A 23278-nucleotide genomic window follows, 5' to 3' on the forward strand; every position below is an offset into this window, starting at 1 on the left:
ACCTGGGTGTCTCTTTAGCTCTCAGGAGCACCACTACCTGGGATTGTATCTACTTTGGCTGTCTCTTAGATCCTACTGAGATGTGCATAAGTGCAATCCCTCTGATGACCTCCTGACTCACTTTGAAGTCTCTTAGCCATATAAACTCATTTGTCTTTACTGTTTCTCCCTTTCATTCAAGGTCTTTTTCTAGTTGCATCACTAGCTGGTGCTTGGTAGTAATCCCTCGGTGCTAGGGAAGCTCATCCCTGGGAGTCATATCCCACGCTGGGTGAAAGTAATGCATTTATATGCTGAGTTTGGCTTAGAGAGTGGCCACATTTGAGTAACATGGAGGCCCTCAGGAGGTAACTCTTAGGCATCCTGCATCCCTAGGCCTAGTTGAAATTTCAAGCACACGGGCTCATAAGCATAGTCATCAGTATCAAGGGCCCTTCACTGGACCAGCAACAACCCCCCAAGTGCAAGGGCAAAGACCAGTAAAGAAGGATGGTCCAATGATTGACCCTTGATGTGAACACAATTCTTATTCCTAAGAAGCTCACAGTCATGTCAGAGGTCATTGGAATTGGGGTGAGTCAGGGGATTGGGGTGCACAGTAAATGAAGACTTCAGGAGACTGCACACACTGAAGTGTTAGGATACAATTAAGGCAAGTGTGCAAATGCTAAAGAGCCTGTGAGATGGTCAGGAAAAAATGGCCCAATGCTGAGGGTGAGAATGACAGACATGGAGTCTCACAAGGAACCATGTGGCACTTTTCTGAGATTTCCTTCCTCTCAAAATGAAACCTCAGCAAAGCAATTATTTGTGTCCACCACTAAGCTTGGCACATATGGAGACCAAGGAGAGAAACAAATGGTGCATGTCCTGTTTCTTTCCTCCCTGAGCAGAAGCTGGAAGTAACTGGAAAGCCTTTCTCATTTTGTTCCAGGAAACAATAAAATAAACTGATTTTCAGTCACCAGAAACAGTGACTGGATCTCAGGCTTCTATGCATCAGGTCTTCTAGTAGACCATAAGTTCTGAGAAGGCAGTGACTCATTGTCTTCATTTATTCTCCCTGCCTACCCAGAGTAAGCTTTTGCTCATGGTCTGTACCCTATTTCAGCTGGTTAAATTGTGTGAGTTTGGATTTATGTTTTTAATTTGAGGTCTTGGAATCCTTCCCATACCTCAGCGTAAATGTCACCACTCAGAGTGATCTGTCTGGATCGACCTGCCTAAACTGATCTCGACCTCTCCTCAGCCCCTATTACTATTATTATTATTTTTTCTTGAGATACTGGGGCCGGTGGTTGAACCCAGGACCTTGTATGTGGAAAGCTTGCACTCAACTACTGAACCATGTCAGCTCCCCTGCATTGGGTTTTATAGTTTATTCTGCTTGTTATTTGTTTGTTTTTTCAGGAGGCATGAGACATGGGGAACTGAACCTGGGATCTCCCTTGTGGGAGGTGGATGCTCAACTGCTTGAGCCACATCTGCTCCCCCACATTATTCTTATTTTTCAAAGATTTATTTTTTATTTGTGCCCCTCCCCCCATTCCATTCTCTGTGTCTATTTGCTATATGTTCTTCTGTGTCTGCTTGTATTCTCACTAGGTGGCTTTGGGAATTGATCCTGGGACCTTCCAGAGTGGGAGAGAAGCAATTACTCTCTTGTGCCACCTCAGCTCTCAGTTCTGCTGCATCTTCTTATTTTCTCTCTGTGTCTCTTGTTGCATCATCTTGTTGCACCAGCTCTCTGAGTTGACTGACACTTCTGCATGGGGCTGCTTCTCCGCATGAAATAGCATTCCCACACAGGGTGGCGCTCCTGCGTGGGGCTGCATTAGAACGCGGGCCAGCACTCCGCATGGGCCAGCTCACCGCGTGAGGCAGCACTCTGCATGGGCCAGCTTGCCCTCACCAGGAGGCCCTGGGCATTGAACCCTGGACCTCCTATATGGTAGACGGGAGTCCAATTGGTTGAGCCACGTCTGTTTCCCCCTATTATTCTTAAGCACACCATCCTTCTTATTTCTTTCTTGGTGCTTTTTCACATATTGTTTTTCTATCTGTTTTGACAAAGAAGGCAGTTCCTCATCTTCCCAGTGGTTCTAGAGAAAGAAAGGTTGAATCTTAATGGGTGTTCAGCTCTCCTTTCAAACAGCCTTCTGGATGTTTACTCACTTAGGACCGTAGATCTGCCTCCTTTGGCTTACTGGGTATCACAAGGTCTCCTCTTCTCCACCAGAGTGTCACGACCACAGAGCCTTCCTCCAAGAGCTGCTTAAGCTGCCCTGGTATAATTTCGAGGTGGTCAGGCACTGGGGTATGGAGGTCCCGGTCTGTGGGTGGTGAGCTCTGCCTCCCTCCCTGCAATGCACGTCTCAGTGATGAAAGCGTAGTTGGTGTATAATGTCTGTCTCCTCTCCTGGATGATAAGCACATGAGGAGAAGGACCATGTCTGTCTTGTTCTTTATGATAGCCCAGGACATAGCTAGTGTCTGGCCCATGCTAGGTTCTCAGTCTATCTTGACCCCTGCTTCTTCCAATCCCCTCTAGCCACATTTCACCCCTGAAGTGTCCCCCACCCCCTACTCCTAACACAGCCCACAGGAACCACTGAAGTGCATAGGGTGAAAAGGGAGTGGAGGCAGAACCACTTCTGGTTCTTCTACTGATTAATAACAGGCTCTCTTCTGGGGTGCTTGGGGGAGGGGCAGGGGAACACAGAGAGTCAAGAGTCTCTCTCCCCCACCCCCACCAGACTCAACCTCTCAATCCAGTGCAGTGGCTTTATTATTTTTTTTCTTGGCCTCTCCTCTCACCGTCTCTCGCCTGGCTCCCTATGTGGGCCGTTCTTCTTGTTCTTGGATGCTTGGATTGCTCTTTATCTACTTGCCATCTGTGTAAGGGGATCCTGCCAAGATGATCAGATGTTAACTCAGCGCCAGAAACATTTTAATTAATTTATGGTGATAAAATGCGAAAAGAAAACCATCGGAGAAAGCCTGGGCCAAAGAAAATTAAACATAAGAGGGAACAAAGAAACTAGAGCCATGTGGTCTTGGAGGGAGGACTCGGTTGGCAAAGGAGGCAGCAAACTCCTTCTCTCTTGCCCTCTTCAGTTTTTTTAAAATAACACCCAAGTGGAAGAGCCACAGAGGACCCCGCGGCAGGGACTAGGTGGGGGTGGGTAGATTGAGGGGATGGGCAGAAAACTGAGTAGGCTAGACTTCTTGAACACCGTGAGAAGAAAATACAAACTCAGCTGCAGAATCCCAGGCCCCGCCACAACAGAGGTGGTGGGTGTTTCTCAGGTAAGGAGCAAAAGGAGGTTTCTTAAGCAGCAACTTGGAAGAAAATGGTGGTGGATGTTTAATGAAGTCAATATTTAGAATAAGTATGGCTTGGGTAGGGTGAAACACTGAAGAAAGTGAGTACTAACTAGCTTTATCCCCCCTAAGACAAAAACAGGCCGGTAAATTTTATTGGTAGGCTACTGGTTCTTTGCAAGGTTGATTTGATTTAGTTTTCCCTTCTTTTTCTTCTGTTTTACATGAAGCTCCTAATGATTGCTGAGTAGAGACAAATTTCCTCAGTCACTCCTTCCAACTGAAGTTTAGATTAAGGCAAGAGGAAAAGGGAAAACACTTGTGAGCCAGCACACGGGATTCTATCAAAATAAGAAATTATTTGATTTCTAATATATTTGGTTACTACATAGCTTCATAGTTTTGATGGCCTCAATCCAAATGGAGTAATTCAAGGAAAATGATAGACTCCAAAAAGCAACTGGGAAAAGAATATAGTCATGAAGGGGGGAGAAAAAAGGAGCCACTTTAGCTGAAGAGAGGGAAAGAAATTAGGCTACTTTCTCCGTGATTTGAAGGAATCTATAGCGCAAATCGCCTATTTGTCCTAATTAAGGGGGAACTATGTGAAACTGAACAAATAAATTTATGTTGAACTTAGTAATGGATTATTTATACAGCTAATTTAATAGAATAATAGAATTTTAGAGTATAAGTGACTTCATACTATGGGTCTGAATCAGAACTGCCAGGAGAGATTTTTTTTTAAATTGATGTGATCTGGCTCCACCTACGAGGGATTCTGGCATGGAGCCTTCGGCATGTGCATGTCGAAAAAGCTTGGAGCAGATTCTGATGTGTTTTCCCATGCATTTATTCCTTCCTTCATTCCACACTTATTGAGCAGCTACCATGGGCCAGACACAATAGTCAGGAAAAGAAGACCTCGTTTCTGTTCAGCTGGAGGTATGGTCTCTGCATAATGTGCAACCCTTTAATTTTCAGATAAAGATGCCATTACTCTGAAAGCTTAAAGTGACTGTTCCTGGATCACCCAAACAGATGGTAGTAGACTGGAGTGGAACTACACACAGATCTCCCAATTCTCATTTCCAGGTACTTTCCGCTGACAGCCCTTGCTGATTTCCTGATTATCTTTTATTCTGGCTAATAGCAAAATGCTTGGGAGTCTAGCTGGGTTTGGGCATAGGTTCAAATCCTTACTCTAATATGTGCTAACTTTATTGGGAAAATTGTGTAACCTCTAGTGACCTTGGTTTCCTCATCTGTAAGACAGACTCACACCTACCACACTAAGGAAGAGGGGCTGGTTGTGAATATTTCATGAGACAACCTACGTGAAAGAACCTACTCCAAACTCTAGGGCATTGGGAGATTTCAATTAGTGGAAGTTCCATGCAGGAGGTGACACCTTCAAACCGGGGGTGGATGGGTGGGGAGCCAGCCTGGGTACCAGCAGAGGGACCAAGGGCAACCTTACTCTTTGGAACATGCTAAGTTGGTGTTAGGTCCTGATGGGCATCAGGTGTGTCCTGCCATCCACACTGCAATGGTGTGTACAGACAGGATGCCAATGATTGGTCATGGGGCTCAGAGCAAGGCTCCCTGGTCATCTTTCCAGAGCAAGTCAGAAATCCAAAGGTGGCACAAACAGGCTCTGAAATCACAGGGAGTGGGCCATCCTAGAGACAGAGGCTGGGGTACAGCAGTGTGATTTCAGAAGCTTCTCATTGGATGCCCTCCTGGTTTCCTGGGCTTACCTACCAGCTTTGCCCCAGAGGGCTCCCTGCTGCTGGCCAGCTCAGCTCTGTTGGCCACGGCCTGAGTCTTGAGTGAGTTTCCTTCCTAGGACGGAAGTCATTGTGCAAAGTTATTGCACGTACCAGAACCAGATCAGGGCGCTGGGTTAGGAAGGAGAAAGAGATCAGGAGAAATTGATTGGTCTGAGGTAGAGCCATATGTACCAGCAGCAGCAAGAATCAGGTTTATTTTGTACCCTTCAAAGCCTTTTCAGATCTTTGTTATTTGAAAGAACATATCACCCCTTCTAAGTATATGCCTGAGAGAAGTGTGTATACCTACCTGCCAGAAGAGACTTATAAGATCATCCATAGCAGCACTATTTGTAATGGCCCCAAACTGCACTACTCAAATGCTCATCAACAGTAGAATGGACAACTGTACCGGGGTACAATCACACTACAGAATGCTGTACAGCAATGAGAATGAACAAACTCTTAACTGCATGAAACTATGGGGTTGAATCTCACAAACTGTTAGTGAAAGAAGCCAGGTGCGTTATGTGAATACAGTGATTCTTTTACATAATGTTCAAAAGCAGGCAAAACTTACCTGTGATGTTAGAAGTCAGGAGTGTGTCTACCCTCCGTAGGGGTTAGTGAGTGGAGGCCACACAGTGGACTTCTGGGATGTTGGTGATGATCTGTTTCTTGATCTGTGTGTTGGTTGCATGGGAGGGTTTAATTTGTGAAAAATAATCCAGCCCCACATTTATGATGATTTGTGCTCTTTTTTATCTATTATGTCAAGCTTCAGTGAAAAGTTTACGAACCAGAAGAATGGACTAATGTGTCTGTACCATTATCATCATCGATTGCTTCCTGGATTGGATGTCTGCACTGTGAGTTTTCCACGAGCAAAATAATAGCTCAGTGTTTTCTTATGTCTGACACAAAGTAAGCACTTAATACATACTTGTTGGTAAACAAAGAAGGAGGCATAGTTGTTCCATGGGCCAGGTAAGCTATTAAGTTAGGATGCCAGAGAATTTTAAAAGGCCCAATGGGAAATTCCTATTATCAGAGATTTTCATTACCTAAACCCTTGTGCCAGACACTTGGGAGGGAGCCTCACACCTCCTGTGCGCCTTCTGACCTAAATCCACGCGTGCAGGCCTTTGGCCCTCCTCGCTGGCAGTGGGAGATGCGGGACCTCCTGGGGAGGAGCTACTTCCTCTGTTCTGCGCCCCGGGAGCCCTTCATTAGGCACAGTTCAGCCGGATCTTTGATGTCATCTCTGTGTAAATGCTGCACTGTCATTTTCTCTTGGTCTTTGATGACCCAGAGGGGAGGGGAGATGTTTGACCTGGGGGCCTGGCAAGGCAGGAAATGCCTCATCTTGTTGGGGTACATGAAAGGGAAATTAAAAGGTCCCGTTAACTGGTCCACGCAGACTCTCAGGTCTGCCAAACGACTTCCAGGAAGTGTGATGGGAGCATGAAAGCAGGCAGAGTAGCAAGGAGGGGCAGCTCTGAGGGGCGGCAACTCAAATTTCCCTTACTCTGCCCAGGTGGAATCCCGTGCAGTCCTATTCACCCTCTAGCCAAACCTGTTAGTCAGGAAGGCAAAAGTGTCAAGTGTTCGAGAGATTGTTTAAGCCACATAAAAGGCCCATTGAAGTCATTTTCCAATGAGAAGATTGTGGGTGTTGAGCGCTCACACATGCTCACCTGCTTACACTGTCACCTCAAAGCCTGGTGTTTGCTTCCTTTTCTAACGCTTAAAAACATCGCACTGCACCACTCAATCCCAGCAAACTGGACAATGTCAAGAACGGCGTACTTTTGGAAACCAGGTTTCCAAAGATGTGACTCCTTTGTCTTCAGGGACAGCTGCCCTTCCCTTGGCTGCGGCAAGATGGATCAGAGAGCAGCGCCGGAACTGAGTCCTCTGCAGCAGTATTTGATTGGTGGTGAGCTAACAATTCCAATGCCAAGTGAGACCCTCTGCCTGGGTTTCTTAGAAATTGCTTTCTTCAAATGATGAAGTTGCTTAAAATCAGCTCGTTTAACATGGGTATCTCTGTCTTGCTCAAAGTTCAAAGAACTATGAAATGTTCACAGAGATGAAGGAGAGGGTGCAGCCTGCTTTGCAAGGGCAGTCTCATTCAGAGTGTCTCATGCAGCTCGCCTTGAAGACGGGCCACCCTGTTCAGTGCTCAGGTTTCACTCTCATCCCCGGATGTTATCCTCCGAGGACAGTCAACCCAAGGGCATGACAAATTGGGTTAGGAATTGTGGCTGCTTTCCCCTGTGCACTTCTGAGAGGAGAGAGCGGTAGATGCATTGAGGGGGAGTGATAGTACAGACTCTGGAACTACCAAAATATTGTAAAAGACCTTAGACATTGAAACACAAACCAACAAACATAATTTGCATGAAGTCTTGGGTCTGCTACTGACAACTCTTTCCCCCTCTGCTTCTAACCCTGCCATCCCTAGACCCACTTTTGGGGTGACCCAAAGACTGCCCTTAGAGAGAGAGAGATTTGTAAAGATCCCTGCAACTCTGCTGTGTGAATTTGTCATTGGTCTTGTTGCCTTCTGGGCCTCAGGTTTCTTCCCTGTAAATAAAGTACACTGGATTGGACTACATAATCTTTAAGGTGCCTTCCAGTATCAAAAGTCTATGTTCTATAATGTATCCTCCCAACAGCTTTCCAGGGAGGTGTTATCACCAGAGGCTACAGTTAAAATCCAAATATGTTTCCTGCGAAGAATAACGATGTAAGCTCATTAAGATTGATTCCTCAGATCCAATGTGTTTACCAGATACATATGATATTTTGAGGATCCGGGATTACAGGTTTGTTTGATTTATATTGGATGAGGCAAGGAAAGTGTTGCTGACTGAGGAGCTCAGAATTAGTCGATGGCCTCGGGAGGCTACTCTGCCCACCATCTTATATGAAAAGGTTACTCGAAGTAAAGGCCAAGATTCCAGAGGCAGGTTCGTTTTTTTAGGATTTCTTTACCCTTGCAGCAGGCATCAGGAGAACAGAATCCTCCAGGATCCACAACTAGAAAGAGAAGATGGTCAGCTTTTGAGATGGCCCCAATGATGCCCATCTCCTGGTGTTTGCACTCTCATGTAACTTCCTCCCCTTGGAATCTTATTCCTAATTCTTGCAAGATTGTGAAGGGCCTATCACACATTTGCGGTCAATTCATATATACATTGAATACATCTAATTTCACCAATGAAAACCTCTTTTTAACAGTTATTATTCTGCTTTACAGGCCACTATTGTCAAGGAGAATCTACAACAACAAAACAACAACAACCACCCATTTTAATTTCCATTTTGTTAATGTTTGTTTGGGCAACAAATGATTTGTGAATCAGGTAGCACCAAAGCAAAAGTGGTAAGGCACTCTCTTGACAACTCATTTTTGACATTGAGTATTCTAATTTTTAAGCCTTGAGTTTGATTGAGATATGACATTTGTAGCACTCGCCTCTGGAGGGTGGGTTTCCTGACGAGAACTCCAGCTGACCACTGCAGGTCTGTGCACTCTAGAGTAGAATGCTTTCTTGAGCCCGGACAATGCAGCTGCAGAGTTACAGCTTAAACACATATACACACATGATGCTGAAATATCCTAAAGCTAATTATGGACAAGTGGTAGCTAGGGTAGCTTTGCAAAAAGAATTTTATTTTCTTGTTCTTGTGGATGGCCAAACCCTTCATCTCCTCTTTTTCTTCATATTTCTTTCTTGCTTGCTTTCTCATTCTCTATCTACTGCCATTGAGTCCTTCCGAGACCTGGTAGGAATAAAAAGGACTATGCTCTCCAGCTAGAGAAGGTTATGGTTTCCTACCTCTTGGAGCAGAGTTCCAAAAAAGAGGTGAGGGGTGGAGGGAGGGGTGCAGGTGGTGGAGTTGCTCTGATAGCCTCTGGATCACCGAGGATGCTGCCATGGCTGTCGGTGGTTTCTCAGGCGTAATGGTCATGGCTCAGTCCTGGTGGGTGTCGCATGGCTCTGGCTGTGCTAGCAGCTGGCCATTGGGCCCTCCGTTTTATACAGATACAGTTGGACTGAGCTTCCCAGGCACAGAAAGAATGGCCAGACATTCTGGAGTTGAGCTGCCTAGGCTCAAGATCCCACCAATGTTTTAAAAACTATATATAGCTAAAAGCCCAATATAGCACTGGTACCTACATTTCACTTACTGTGTTAGCACTTAATGACCCTGCATCAGCCAGTTTTATACTGAAAGTGTTCAGGCTTCTGTGTCCCTGGAGGGTGGCTTGATGTCCCAAGGCAGTGAGCCTCCTTACCCAGATGGAATTTGGAAATCCCAGACCCCAGGGAAGATAATATCCTAGAACCCCATATCAAAATACTGCCAAAAACTGGTAAACAATGGAAATTAAACCTCCAGATTAGATAATGGTTTGCAAAATAAAAATATAAATGGGCCTTATAGATACTTCTTGTTGTCAGCACTGTTTCTTTTTCCTGCTTTGAACCCAGAAACTGGGTTTTAGGCCTTGACTTAGACCTGTCTCCTCTAAGATATTCGCCCACCCCCACTGACTTCAGCTTCAGCCATTCATTAGCATTTTGCCCTCGCTGGGGTTATTTGTTCTGTTTCCTCTTGCAGTCCAGGGTTTTAAACCTACCCCTCAGTCGACCCCTCAGTCGACCCCTCAGTCGACCCCTCAGTCGACGAGGAATTGACTTTCAGCACTCTCACACATCAATAAGTTGAACGTGGGAGGTGTTGGTTCGGTGCAGCGATTCATGGGGCTTTGTGAGCCACTGGCAACACCCATTAAAGAGAACTTGTTCAATGAGCAGAAACAGTGCTGTCTTCTGGGAATCCTGGGCCTCTGGGTCCCTGCACTGGGAGGGACTGCTTGGACTGTACCCCTGGAAAGACATGCTTCTTATTGGCTCGTCTTCTCTGGCCTGAGTTTACGCTGACCAAGCTCCAGTGGTATTTTGCTTTCTAGCCTGCCTGGGTGGATGAGAAAGGAGCAGGTTTCTTTTGGGTGGGGAGGAACATTCTTTTCTTCCTGTGGGGAAGGTGATATTTACGTTTCTCAGAAAAGAAGTTCCTGGAGAATAACATAGTGCTATATGCTTTGGATGTTTGGGATAAAAAGAGGACAACTTAAGCAATCTATTTCTCCTCTAAAGTGCTGTCGAAAGGGTCAAGAGGGAGTACAGTTTAGGAAAGCCCTTCTTTAGATTTAGTGTGTTAAGAGACCAGCGGTGCTCCACTCTGCTTAAAATCACCTTGGAGCTTTAAAAAATAAACCAAAAAAATCATGTCAAGCCCAACCCCAGACCAGTTAAATCAGACTCTCTGGGGGGGTGAGACCTGAGCCCTGGCATTTTAAAAAGCTCCCCAGGTGGTTTTAATGTGCTGTCTGGTTTGCAAACCACTGCAATAGAGTATTGCATAGTTTATATTAATATTAAAGTGTGAGGGACATGGACTTTTGAGAACCTGAGGTTAACTGGAAAAAAGGTATTAATTATTTGCTGAGTCCCTTCCCTGCGTCAGGTACTGTGCAGCAACGCTGCAAGGTAGGTGCTGTATTGCTATGTCCGTTTTATAGAAGAGGAATGGAGGCTTAGAAAGATTAGCTGATTTATACAGGTCACCCAGACGGCAACTAATTTAGCTAGAATTTGAGGTAAGGTCTATCTGATTCCAAAGCCACTAAACCATGCGTTCCTGCAAAGAAAAGGAAGGGCCACAGGCTTTGGGGATGCTGTGTTTATGGTTAAGGTGATGGTTCAGTTGATAAAGACAGGCGATTTCAGGATAGATTTAAGGACAAATGCCCAGTGTTCGTTTGCCATGCAGCTTTCATTGGCCCTTCCCACTTTTCCTGCTGCTGTTATTTTCTCTTTTCCCTCCCATTTAGTCCTGCTTCTTCTGGCTCCCCAGAAGATAAACTGGGCCAGCACACAGTATGTGTTAAAAAGAGAGCTCGTGGCCTTTCTGCCCAAAGCAGTTGCTTGCCCTGCCAGCTGGCCCTGGGGAGGGCACGTCCATCCCCCCAGGCGCTCAAGCCTGAGACCCAGGACTCAGCCTCAACCTTTTCCGCAGCCTACTTCTACCCCCTCCCCTATCTGATGACAGAGCTTGGTCTAGGGCCACCTGCTAATAACATAAAATCCTCCCTCTCTCCATTCCCTAGTGCCACCAGACTGTGACATTGTCTTCCTCTTCCTCCCAAAGTTTGATTATTTCATTACAGAAAAAGTATGCTACTTACTTAAAATCCAGGAATAAAAAAAACAGTATAAAAGTCTCTGAGTATGTCTTTTTATATAGCTTTGACTTTTGGAAGGTGTGTATATGCAAATATCTAAAAAATCATATAAAATCAATAGTGACAAGAAGATAAAAAAAAAAAAGAATCCTGAAAAACAGAAACAAATGAATTCAGCTGGATTTCAAATGAATAACATTACCACCAAGGAGGGATTAAAAAAAAAAAAGAACTGATCAAAATAATTAAGAACACAGTATTTGACTGTATACCCTTTGTCTTTAGCAGGGTGGGGAGATGCAAACAAATTGGGAAACTTTTTAGGGTAGGTTTGTTTGGGCGAGAAGCTGTTTTGAAACCATTTTAGATGTTAGGAGTGAGTAATGAGTACATTAGTGTATGTTGTTGGGGGCCAGGTTGTCACTGTGTAAGGAGACAGATACAAACATGGAACGCAGAAGTCAAGAAAGAACACTGTGTAATCTGAGGTTTTGGTGTGGACTTGGGTGTGTGTGTGTGTGTGCCTATGTATATATATATGAATGTATATATCCTAGCTTTGTCCAAGAAACAAAGATACCTACATTTGCAATGAACCTGCTTTGGACTCAGATGTTGGTCTTTAATACCGTTCCTCACTAAAAGGAATGAGGGCTCTTGGAGAAATGACTCAGTGATGAGGCAGTGTAGGTACAAGATGAGCCTGGAGTATTTTGTTATGCTAGAGGGTAAGAATGTGCTCGAAAAATAATGTGGTATACCACCAGTACCCAGGAGCCAGCGTGAAAGGATCCCCAGGGATAATTTGAGCAGTAAAATTAAGAGAGTAATGAATTATGAAACATTAAGAAAAAAGAATTCATGAGTCCACACTGAAAAAAAAAAATAAATGAATCAAGAAATAAATGGAGAAGGGAAGGCCCAAGCTGATAATGGAATGCCAAGTACCTACTGGCAAATTAGAAGGAATGCTAACATTGGAAAATCATCACTTTGCAACTGTAACAGTAAAATTGCTTCAGGCAAGAATCATCAACAGATGTTAAATCTAGGAGAGAACTTTTGATGAGGAACAAGATATTTGCCTGATCTTAAAATGTCTCCTCTCTGATTGCTTATTAAAAATGAAGTAAAAATAATAACTACCAATACTGTGGAGAAATAAAAAACACCTTGACTGAGAGGTCAAAATTAATGGTACAAATGAGGGACAGAAGGACATCATGCACCTCCAGATATGATACCCTGAGAAGGACACAGTGCTACTTAAGTATTATTCCTGCTGGAATGCATAACCTGAATCTAACCAATCCAAAACATCAGAAAACCCAAGATGAGGACCATTCTATTAGAAAAGGGGGGTTGGGGAAGAGGGGACTGTTATTCAAAGTTGTCAATGTCATAAAAGACAAGGAAATGCTGAGGAACTGTTCTAGATTAAGGAGGCAAAAGTCACATCACAGCTAAAATGTAATTTGTGATCCTAGACTGGATTCTGTATTGGAAGAAAAATGCTATAAAAGACAGTTTCAAGTTAATTAACACAATTGGAATATGGGTGGGAGATTAAAGTATTGCATTGATGTTAAATTTACTGAGACTGAGAGTATTCCTATTCTTAAGAAATACACACTGAAGTGTTTAGTGGTAAATGGCTACAACGTATGTAATTTGCACTCAAAAGATTCATAAAAACAAATACACACACCCACATACACATACACAATTTTTTTAAAAGAAAGAACAAGTGATAAAGCAAACAGGGAAAATATTAACAATAGGTGAATCTGGGTAAAGTATTTAGGGTGTGTTTGTACCGTGCTTGCAAATTTAAGTTTTAAATTATAATATTTCAAAACGTCATTTTAGGGAAGCAGATGTGGCTCAAGTAATTGGGCTCCCATCTACCATGTGGGAGGTCCAGGGTTCAATTCCCAGGGTCTCCTGGTGAAGGTAAGCTGGCCTGCACAGTGAGCTGGCCCACGTGGAGTGCTACCCTGCATAGGAGTGCTGGCCCATGTGGTAAGCTGGCCTGAGTGGAGATGACACAACAAAAAGAGACACACAGGCGAGACAATAAGAGATGCAGCATATCAGGGAGCTGAAATGGCACAAGAGATCGAGCACCTCTCTCCCACTCAGGAAGGTCCCTGAATTGTTTCCCAGTGCTGCCTAGACCGAGGACAAGCAGACACAGAAAAACACACAGCGAATGAACACAGACAGCAGACAGCAGACAATGGGAGGTGGGGAGGGAGAAATAAATAAATAAAATTTTAAAACAACAACAAAAGCATGGCATTAAAAAAAAAGCAATATGAGCTTTCTTAAATGTGTTATACACCAAATTTTAACCGCCAGTTCATAAACTCATATTCTCATCAAATGTAATATATCACTATGTTTTTAATACAGTAACTATATGCTAAAAACATGAGGTTTATGGGAAGTGGATATGGCTCAACTGATAGAGTATCCGCCTGCCATATAGGGGGTCCAGGGTTTGATACCCAGGGCCTGCTGGCCTGTTTGATGAGCGCAGTCCTGCCATGTGCAAGGAGCGCCATGCCATGCAAGGGTGCCCCCCGCGAAGGAGTGCGCCCTACAAGGAAAGTCACTCCGTGTGAAAAACGCAGCCTGACCAGGAGTGGCGCCACACACGTGGAGAGCTGATGCAGCAAGATGAAGCAACAAAAAGAGTCACAGATTCCTGGTACCGCCTAACAAGAATGCAGGTGGACACAGAAGAACACAAAGTGAATGGACACAGAGAGCACACAACTGGGCGGGGGGAGGTTGGGGAAAGAATAAAGAATAAGTCTTAAAAAAAAACAAAAAAACATAAGGTTTACTTGTTTTTTAAGTTGAGATCATACCTAACATTTCATAGTAAAAAGATTCCCTTAGACAAAAAGTAGCTTGAAAACCACTCTGATAGGTTAAAAAACAAGGTAAAAAACCACAAAAAATAAAAAACCCAAGTTCTTTAGCACCGTGTCCAAAGTCTTCATTACTTAACCCTGATTTATCCTCCAGCCTCGTCTCCTGTTGTGGGAGCATTCTCACAGCAGTGCCTAGAACATATCCTTCCATTGTATTCCTGTTGGTCTTTGTATGTGGTGTTTCCTCTGCAGACACCCCTGTTCCCTGCCCCCCCCCACCAGTCTGGTGATCATTTTCTCCATCATCCAGACTCAGGATGGAGGGTGTCTCTTTAAAAGTCCCTTCTGAGGGCCTGACCCCAGCCCAGGCAGAGGGGCTCACTCCCACCTTTGAGTCGTCCCTGTATCTTGTGTATGTCTTTACTGTGGCAATCACCACACTGCGTTGTAATTATTTGTTTCCTTCTCTCTCTTCTCTACAATATTCCTTGGGTGCAGGGATCAGGCATAATTCAGGTTTGCATAGGTGAATAGATAGGGTTGTGTGCATAGTGTACCTGCTTGCCCGGCTCAGGAGAGCCGATCATGCACATCTTTTCTCATTTCCCTATTCAGTGACCTCAGGTGGTAGTTTGGCATTGGTGGGAGTGTTTATGCCATGGGAATCAGCACTACAGCCTAGAACCACTGGGCAAGAGTCCCTTTCTTTCAAGTGCCTTTTCTGGTTAAAAAGTGCATATGAAGGTGCCGGGAGAATGATGCAGATACCCGGAGAATGATGCAGATACCTGGAGAATGATGCAGATGCCCAATGAGGAGCCCAGGGGCGAGGCATCGAAATAAAGTATTGACCTCTTTCATTCCATCTGTCCCTAAGGCCATATCCACATGGTTTAGTTCCCACCTCCCTCCACAGTTTCTGTGTTTTGGTTGAACTAGATCAAGCTCTGTCTCCATCACTTGCACCCAATGGAGGGCAACCAAATCCTCAATTGTTTTGAAGTATTTGAGAGCAGAGACAGTTGCACACACTTTGTCATTTCATGTGGCAGTGACACTGTCGTAGGCACATAGAAAATAACTCAGTAAATCCATCAGGTTCACTTTATGAAACACATACTGTGTCTTGGGCACCTGGCCTGGCTGATTCTGCTTATATTTTTACCCCATAGAACCCACTATTTGGTGTGTTGCATTACTTAAATTACATTTGTGTAATATTGCTACAACCAACTATTTTTATCCTTCTGATATTTCTATAGAGAACACATGCCTTTTGAACCCCAAATTAGACACATGAATAAATAGGAAGCAGTTTGGAAGACATGGCTTAGAGGCTGAAATTGTGTCATTTCTGGGGTATTTTGCTTTATGGGGACAATTTAAAAATTCTATGTTTATTTAAAAGAGGGTTATTTAAAATGCTGTAAGAATATTTTTGAAAATCTCAGAGTACCACTGAGATAGATGTCCCAGAGGCCCCCGAAGACCAAGGCTGAAAACCAGAGGGACCTAAAACATAGGTGATCCTATGAGTCAGTTGCCCAACAAACCTTTATCTCTCAACATCCATGTTGTAAAAAAAGCATAATTTAGTTCTAAAGTTCTAAAATAGCAAGACTTGGTTTCTCAATGACTTTAAACCTTAAAATAGAAGTGTACCAAGCAGACACCTCATTTTTCAGTATAGAAGTAAGCTCTGTCTGATAACGGATGGATACTTTCCACATTAATGTAAAATGCGAGCATGCATTGCGAGATAGTGTAATGCACTCCAGGAACCGACGGTGATATATTTAGATACTGATTAGAAGTAAAACTGATACATCATTCCTTATAATGTACATGAATAGTACCAGTGCATAACAGAGCCTCTTAGGACTGAGGTCATTTATTTTTCCTCCTGGATATATTGTTTATATCATGTTCTCTCCCTCATGTTATATATTAAATTGTTTAATGTAAGCCATAAGAGTGCAAATGTCACTAAGGGTCTTTTTTCCCTCTTCTCTTAAAATCTGAAGAATCAAATCTTCTAAAGCAGGTGATCTGTCAGTTTTCATTCCTGAATGTCATTGGAACGTAAAGCTTTTCTTATCAGTTCATTTCACATTCCCAAATTGAATGACTATTAATCTACAACATCTGAGCAGAAAGTCTGGGGGCTTCCTGACTTTTATGCAGGCTGCTTTCTGGGTCCTAAAAGTGTGTCCACAGGAAAGAGAGCTTCTCTGAAGTTGCTAGGAAAAACAATTCATGCTTAGAAAGTTTCTTAAGGGAGGAAGACAGTTTAAAGTCAAATTGATAATAACCACTGTTGTAGTATTGTCTATGCTAACGGAATACTTTTGGAAAATATCTTTGTGTGTGTGTGAATGGTAGTGTAAGAGTAAGGCAATTGTATGTTTTGGAAAGTAGGATGGTCCAAAATTAAACTATTCTGTCCTGTTGCCATAAGCACCTCTTCAGTCGTGGAACTACCATAATGACAATCACCATTTACTGAGTCTTACAGTGGCTCTGGCACCATGAATCATCTCATTTATTGTGCCCCCAAATAATCCACCATGATGTGGCTATTATTATTTCACATCCAATCCATCATCAAAATCTTGTTGTCTCTGCTTTTGAAATATCTTCTGGCTCTACTTCCTGACCCCTCCTTTGCGACTGCCTGGTCTAACCTGGATTATTGTAATAGCCTCCCAATCAGTCTGTCCATTTCCCTCTGGTTTCCATGGTATTTGTGCTCTTCACCCAAAATTCCAGCTTCCGGGTACAAGATAGGAGTGTACTTTCCCACCTCCTTTGAAGGTAAGTGTGGCCATGTGGTTTTTCTTGACCAATGAATGTGAGTGGAAGTGATAAGTGTCATTTCCAGGTTGAAACCTTAGAGCTGGTGAGTGCTCTCTTTTCCCTCTGTTGTGGTGATCTATAAAACTCCAGATAGAGAATGCTCTGTCCCTGTGTCTTGGAAGAAAGCGAGATGGAGCAGAGCTCCAGACAACTTAATACTGGACAGAGTGTGAGAAAGAAATAACATTTGCTTTTATAAGCCAGTAAGATTTTTGGGGTTGTCTATTACAGCAGCATGACCTAGCCTATCCTGACTGATGTACCCCATTATAGTCTCATCTTAAAATAATAGCTGGAGGGATGCTTTCAAACCTAGATCAGTCTGTGCTGCTCAGAATCTCTAATGGCTTTTCATGAACATAGTATAAAAACAAAGGGTGCTTGCTTTTAGGTTCTTTATGACTTGGCTGCTACTCTGACCTAATTTCCTATCACTCTCCCCTTCAGTCCTTTCCTTAAGCCACAGTCATCTACTCACTGCTACTTGACCATTCTACAGATGTTTCTGCCTCTGGGCCTTTGAACCTGCACTTTGCTTCTGTCTGGTAGCTTTCCCCCAGATATTACAAGGCTCCTTCCTCACTTCATTCTGGCCCCTGCTCAAATGTCCCCTCAAATGTCAGAGAGGCCTTCCCTGACCACGTTATCGGAAATAGCACCCCACCACTCTCCATGCCCTTACCTGGTTTTATTTTTCTTCATAGCATGTATCAATTCACTACTACCTGACACCATAGTTTCCAATTCTTTGTCTCTTTGCCTGTGTTCCTCCAGACAGCAGGGAGGTTTTGCCAGCTTTGTCCACTGCTCTGTCTCCTGAGTTTACTACGGTAATGGCCTTCTCTAGGCACTAAGTAAATATTTGTTGAAGAACTGTCAAGCCCCATTTGACACAGGAGGAAAAGAGGTTCAGAATAGTGAAGTCACTTGGCCAAGGTCACAAGAGTAGTGTGATCACATCTAGGTCTCTGACGTCAGTGCGCTTGTAAGCTGAGCTCTTCTCAATACAACATCCGGAAAATTCAGTCAGAATGTGTGAGCACTGGCCTTGGGTCATACTGACCACACACTTACTCTGATTTTATTTATAAGGCCTGAGGTTGGGATGAGTGGTTTTGGAAAGTCCCATGTTCACAATTGGTTCATTTGTCATATAGGTTGTAATCTGTTTTATAGCTTCATCCCTACAACACTCTACCCTCGTGCTAATGGAGAAGACTTGTCATATGATAAATAAAAAATTATGGGTGATCCAAATGTCCCTACCTGGCTTTTAAATGAAAGTTTTCTGCACATACTCTTGAAAAAGGAAGTGCCTGCTGTTTGGGGAACTTTGAACATAGAAGAAAGATAGCATTTTGAAGAGCCCCCTATCTCTGAGGCTATGAGAAACACTGGGGTTTGGCTGGGCTGGGACAATTCCCTCTGCTTGGAGAGTAGCCCTGATATCAACACAGTGTTCAGCCTTAAGCCTCCCCTGTATCTCAGTCTCCTCTACTCACAAAATAGACACAGGGAGATGAGATGCTAAAAAAGGCAAACACCTGATAGAGATAGATGCTGTCAGTAAATATAGGATATTGCCCAGGTAATCCCTTAATCTCCAGTTGAGGTTTTTATAGAATCATAGCTATCAGAAGAGAAAGCACCTAGGAGCTCATCAGACCAGTATTATCAGAGCGGCTCATTGACTGTCTACATTAGCCTTACCAGGGGTGGGTCTAAAATGGAATATTCTTGGGTGACACTCCAAAATGCCTGAATCAGGGACAGCGGACTTGGCCCAGTGGTTAGGGCGTTCGTCTACCACATGGGAGGTCCGCGGTTCAAACCTTGGGCCTCCTTGACCCGTGTGCAGCGGGCCCATGCGCAGTGCTGATGCTCGCAAGGAGTGCCGTGCCACGCCGGGGTGTCCCCCGCGTAGGGGAGCCCCATGCGCAAGGAGTGTGCCCTGTAAGGAGAAGCTGCCTAGTGTGAAAAGAATGTGCAGCCTGCCCAGGAATGGCGCTGCACACATGGAGAGCTGACACAACGAGATGACGCAACCAAAAGAAACACAGATTCCCGTGCCGCTGACAACAGAAGCAGACAGAGAAAACGCAGCAAATAGACACAGAGAGCAGACAACTGGGGTCGGGGGGGGAAGGGGAGAGAAATAAATAAATAAATAAATAAATAAATCTTAAAAAAAAAATGCCTGAATCAGAATTGCTGGGAGTAGAGCTCAGCAATCTGAATATCTAATCTGCATAACCCCAAGTGTTTCTTAGGAATACTCCATTTTGGGTCTACTTCAACTTTCTCCTTTTATGGGTTCAGAGAAACTGAGACCTAGGGATTTGATTCTTGTGGAAATGATTGTGTCAAATTGCAACAAGGAGAGGTGAAAGTAATTTTCAGAGTAGCATAAAATTTTAAGAGCCGTCATTCATCATTTTTTCCCCCCCTGCATGAATTTCCTTAAAAATAAGAAGAATAAATAAAGAGAAAAACACAGGTCAATATTCAAAGCATGTGGCCAATTGTGGTTTTCTCCAATATTCCTTGAAGTAGATTTTCAGATTGTGACACTGGTACTATGGACTCTAATCTTAACAATAGCCTCACATGAAACCCACCCCTGCGTTTACCAGCAGAATTAAGGCCAGTAAAAGTCAGCAGCTGGAGAGGTGCGAGAAAGAGTGAGAGATTGGGGATGGAAGAGAGAAATGAGTCAAATCCTAGCAGATTACTCATCAAAATAAATATCATGAAGAGCTTTTTCAGAGTTCCTTATTATATTAGGTGAGGAAATTAAGTTAGAGTATGTTAGTAAATCTAGAGTATCCATGTGAAGCATCTGAATTTTTTTCTTTACAAATGTGCAATAAGGCTAAGGACCTCTCAATCAGCCAGGAATAACTAATTATTAGAGAACAGAAGATTCTCTGTAGTTTATCCTTGGTATCAATACATTAAAAAAAATCCCTAGAATTCTGTGGTCAAATATGGCTTTAAGTGAACAGATAAGTGCCCATGTAAATGGAAGCACTCCTCCACTCCTAAGGGAAGTTGGTGAACTGCCCACATAATTTGCTGATAAAGGCCCATCTGTTAAAACAAAGTACGGCAGCATTGGCAATACATTTCAGCCAGAGACCCTAAGTGGTTATTTTTCCTTGACAGTCTTGTTGGTTTTTTTTTTTTTTTAAGACCTAAAACTATTTGAGAATGAAATATAGATGATGATATTGGCTTTAAGTTAATGTTACACTTCTTGCTTGGAGAGTGAAAAATCCATCGGCACAACCCCTTTGGTAAACACTGTTGCGTGATAAATTGTTATGAGAATAAAGTCATAAGGAAAACTCGGCTTCACAAATGACACACGTAGAAAAACAGCAGATGTCTGATGAAGTAAAGAATGGACTTATTGCCAAGACCTTGAAAAACAAAATTAATTTCCTTAGTCTTTGATAATGATGATGTAATGTAGTTAATAGGAAGAGCCTGCCATGCTCAAGTAGTTAGAAAAGGAGAAACGTTCACCAGGCCAGAATCATTGGTTTTAGTTGCTATTACTCTCACCATGTTGGTCATTAGATGAAGGGAGTGAAAGAAACAAGGAACTTGCTTGGTGGCGTTTGTAATGCAAATGGGCGCGGACTCTGTATCATTATTTTTAAGCGATTATTTCCAAAAGAGAAAAAAAAAAAGTAGTTAAATCAGACTTTAGTCTCTCACAATGATTTCAGACATTTAAAACCTTTGAAAATAATTGTCGGTCAAAAAGATTGCCCACAAGAGTAAATCAAAGTAATTGATATTTTACAGAATAATTGAATTTCCAGAGCGAGGAGAACGTTCAGGTTTTAGGTAGAGGCACATGGCTGGTACCCTTTTCCATAGAGGTGACATTTTTTAAAGCACATACTAAGGAAAGATTTAACTAACAACTACTTAAGGTTGTGAACAATTCACTGGTGGATCCAACTGTCTTTTTTCAGCCCCATGTAAAAATGATCGACACTAAGTTATCATAAGAAACAGTCAAACATTGTTGGCAACCTGTGTTTTAGAAGGTAGAAACTGCTGAGTTTTCTGGTCCTAGTAAACTAAGCTTAAAATAAGCAAAGTGATGGACAACTGACTTTGGTCATGGAATCAGAGCTGACCCCATTCTACTGTACAACTGGATTTGTGTAGTCTGCTATGAACAGTGGCCTTTAGAGCGACCTTCCTATGAGGTTACTTTGAGCTTGAGAAAAGAAGACATTTGTCTCATGACAGCGTGGTCGAGGCTCAGAATACCAACCATCAGAAGAACCAGTGTGGTGGGGTTCTGGAGTTTGCCCCCCTCTTGGGTACATTTCTCCTGAATGTACGTACATTCAGCCTAAACCTGTATACCTGAGGGCCCCTCTTTCAGGGCCTGAACTTGGCAGACTTGTTAACACTCCTGGCCCAGAAGGTTGCCTCCTTAATGCTAAGGCCAGAGTTTTGTTGAACTTTCTTTAGGTATTTTGAGGCCTGTAATTATCTTTCCTCTCCAGGGGAGATTCTTCTCTCTTGTGAAAAGAACTTTGAAGAGCTTGGGTGGTTCTTTTCCAAATCCATGATAGTTTGTGTTGAAATCTGGGAGAGATGCAAGCTTTATCTGTTTTGTCTGTCTTTCCCCCCTTTTTGGTTCTAGAGCATTTATACTGGAAACACATTTAAAAAATCCTTTGTTTATTATTTTTCCTTTTTCCACTTACTTCATCTGGTATTAAGTTTGGCCTATCTAGGAGGGAAACCTGACATCTTATCCTTTGGACTAAGCTCTACTTTGCTATCATGAGAAGCTGCCTGGTCCAATGATGTTATAGCAAATGAAAACAATAATGATGATAGGAAGCATTTATCAAAATGGTGCCATCAGCTTTGTTAATTAAGGGCTTTTTGTATTGTCTCATTAAACCTTCATGGCAAAATGATGGGTTAGGGTCTATGCATAGCAGCTTTTAATCATTCTAAAAAATTTTTTTAAATTTAATTTTAAAATTTTCACACTGTGCAACCCGTTTCAGTGCCAAGGCCTATGGACAAGGCTAGGCAAAGGGTTGGGGCTACAGTTTGCTCTGGCATGGGATACTATGAGAGGTCTGGGGAGACAGGCCTGCCATAAATCCAAATCTATGCATTGAATAGCAGCTTTTAGAGATGAAGTAAGTGAGGCTTAGAGGAATGTGTCCAAGCCCAGAAACAGCTACGTGCCTGTACAGGGATTCCAAAGCCTGTGCTCCCAACCACTAGGTCATGCCACTTCCCTTGTTTTTTTCAACATTGACTCTTCTTTCCCCTTTGTTTTTTAATCCATTATCTCCCATAACCGAGGAGTCAGCAGTTGTCCTGAGACAGTGACACTTGCTATTCTAAATTGGACTGAGAGAGTAAGTCCACATACATGCAGTTTCTTCCCAATGTAAAAAGGTTCCTAGTAAATTCAGTCATTTTGTTAAAACATCATGGAGGCTGCTGAAAGTGCCCTTTTAGAAGGATTGATCAAGGTGTAGAAACTACTTTCCCACCATAATGCAAAAAGGTTGAACATTGTTGCTTTTTTGGTTTAACAGGATGTATCTTCAAAACTCTCTGTCTGTTGCTATTTCAGCTGTGGGATTTTAAGTTCAGTAGCCAGTACCAAAAGAGATGGGAAGAGAGCCTGCTAAGCAGAACTGTAAATCTTAAACTCTTGCATTTTATAGAGTCAAGCAGAAAGATGAAAGAACTGGAAGCTTGTCTCACAGAAGGAAAAAATGAAAGGAAGAGCTGATAAAACTCATACAGAGATGGGGGGGGGGCAGGTTAAAAGCAGGTGGAAGAGACTAAGGTAGAACCATCTGTGATAAAAGATGAGAGATGAAAGAAGAAAGGTAAAAAGAGACAGTGAGAACCAATTTCATGGTGGATGATTTAAGAAAGAAAAGTCAGGTATACGGATAAAGGAAAAATCACTGTTTGGAGGTTGGAAGATAGTAAGTTCCTTCTCCGAAATATTATCCTAATAATTTTATGGCTTTCTTTGAGTGGTGGTGAAGATGATATACCTGCTATTGCAGAAAAATTAGGAATTGCAAACTTCTAAATAAATTTTGTGTTTACGAACTTCAGTTTTTTCAACCCTGTACATTCCTTTTGGTAAACGTTTACTACCAAAGATG

General features: G+C 43.0%; 1 long non-coding RNA gene and 1 other non-coding gene across 2 annotated transcripts; one reads left to right on the forward strand and one right to left on the reverse strand.

The window, feature by feature from the left end:
- Positions 1–3048: 3048 nt before the first annotated feature.
- Positions 3049–11394, forward strand: LOC131277932 (uncharacterized). The gene is made up of 5 exons (XR_009184993.2): positions 3049–3309; positions 4309–4419; positions 5875–5965; positions 6950–7035; positions 8362–11394. It is a non-coding gene; the product is annotated as an uncharacterized lncRNA (long non-coding RNA).
- A 10730-nt stretch (positions 11395–22124) lies between these two features.
- On the reverse strand, positions 22125–22256 carry LOC111759968 (small nucleolar RNA SNORA42/SNORA80 family). The gene has a single exon (XR_002793794.1). It is a non-coding gene; the product is annotated as a small nucleolar RNA SNORA42/SNORA80 family (small nucleolar RNA).
- Between the last annotated feature and the right edge of the window lie 1022 nt (positions 22257–23278).

Source organism: Dasypus novemcinctus, chromosome 3, assembly GCF_030445035.2.
Source record: "Dasypus novemcinctus isolate mDasNov1 chromosome 3, mDasNov1.1.hap2, whole genome shotgun sequence".
In the NCBI taxonomy this organism is placed as follows: Eukaryota; Metazoa; Chordata; class Mammalia; order Cingulata; family Dasypodidae; genus Dasypus; species Dasypus novemcinctus.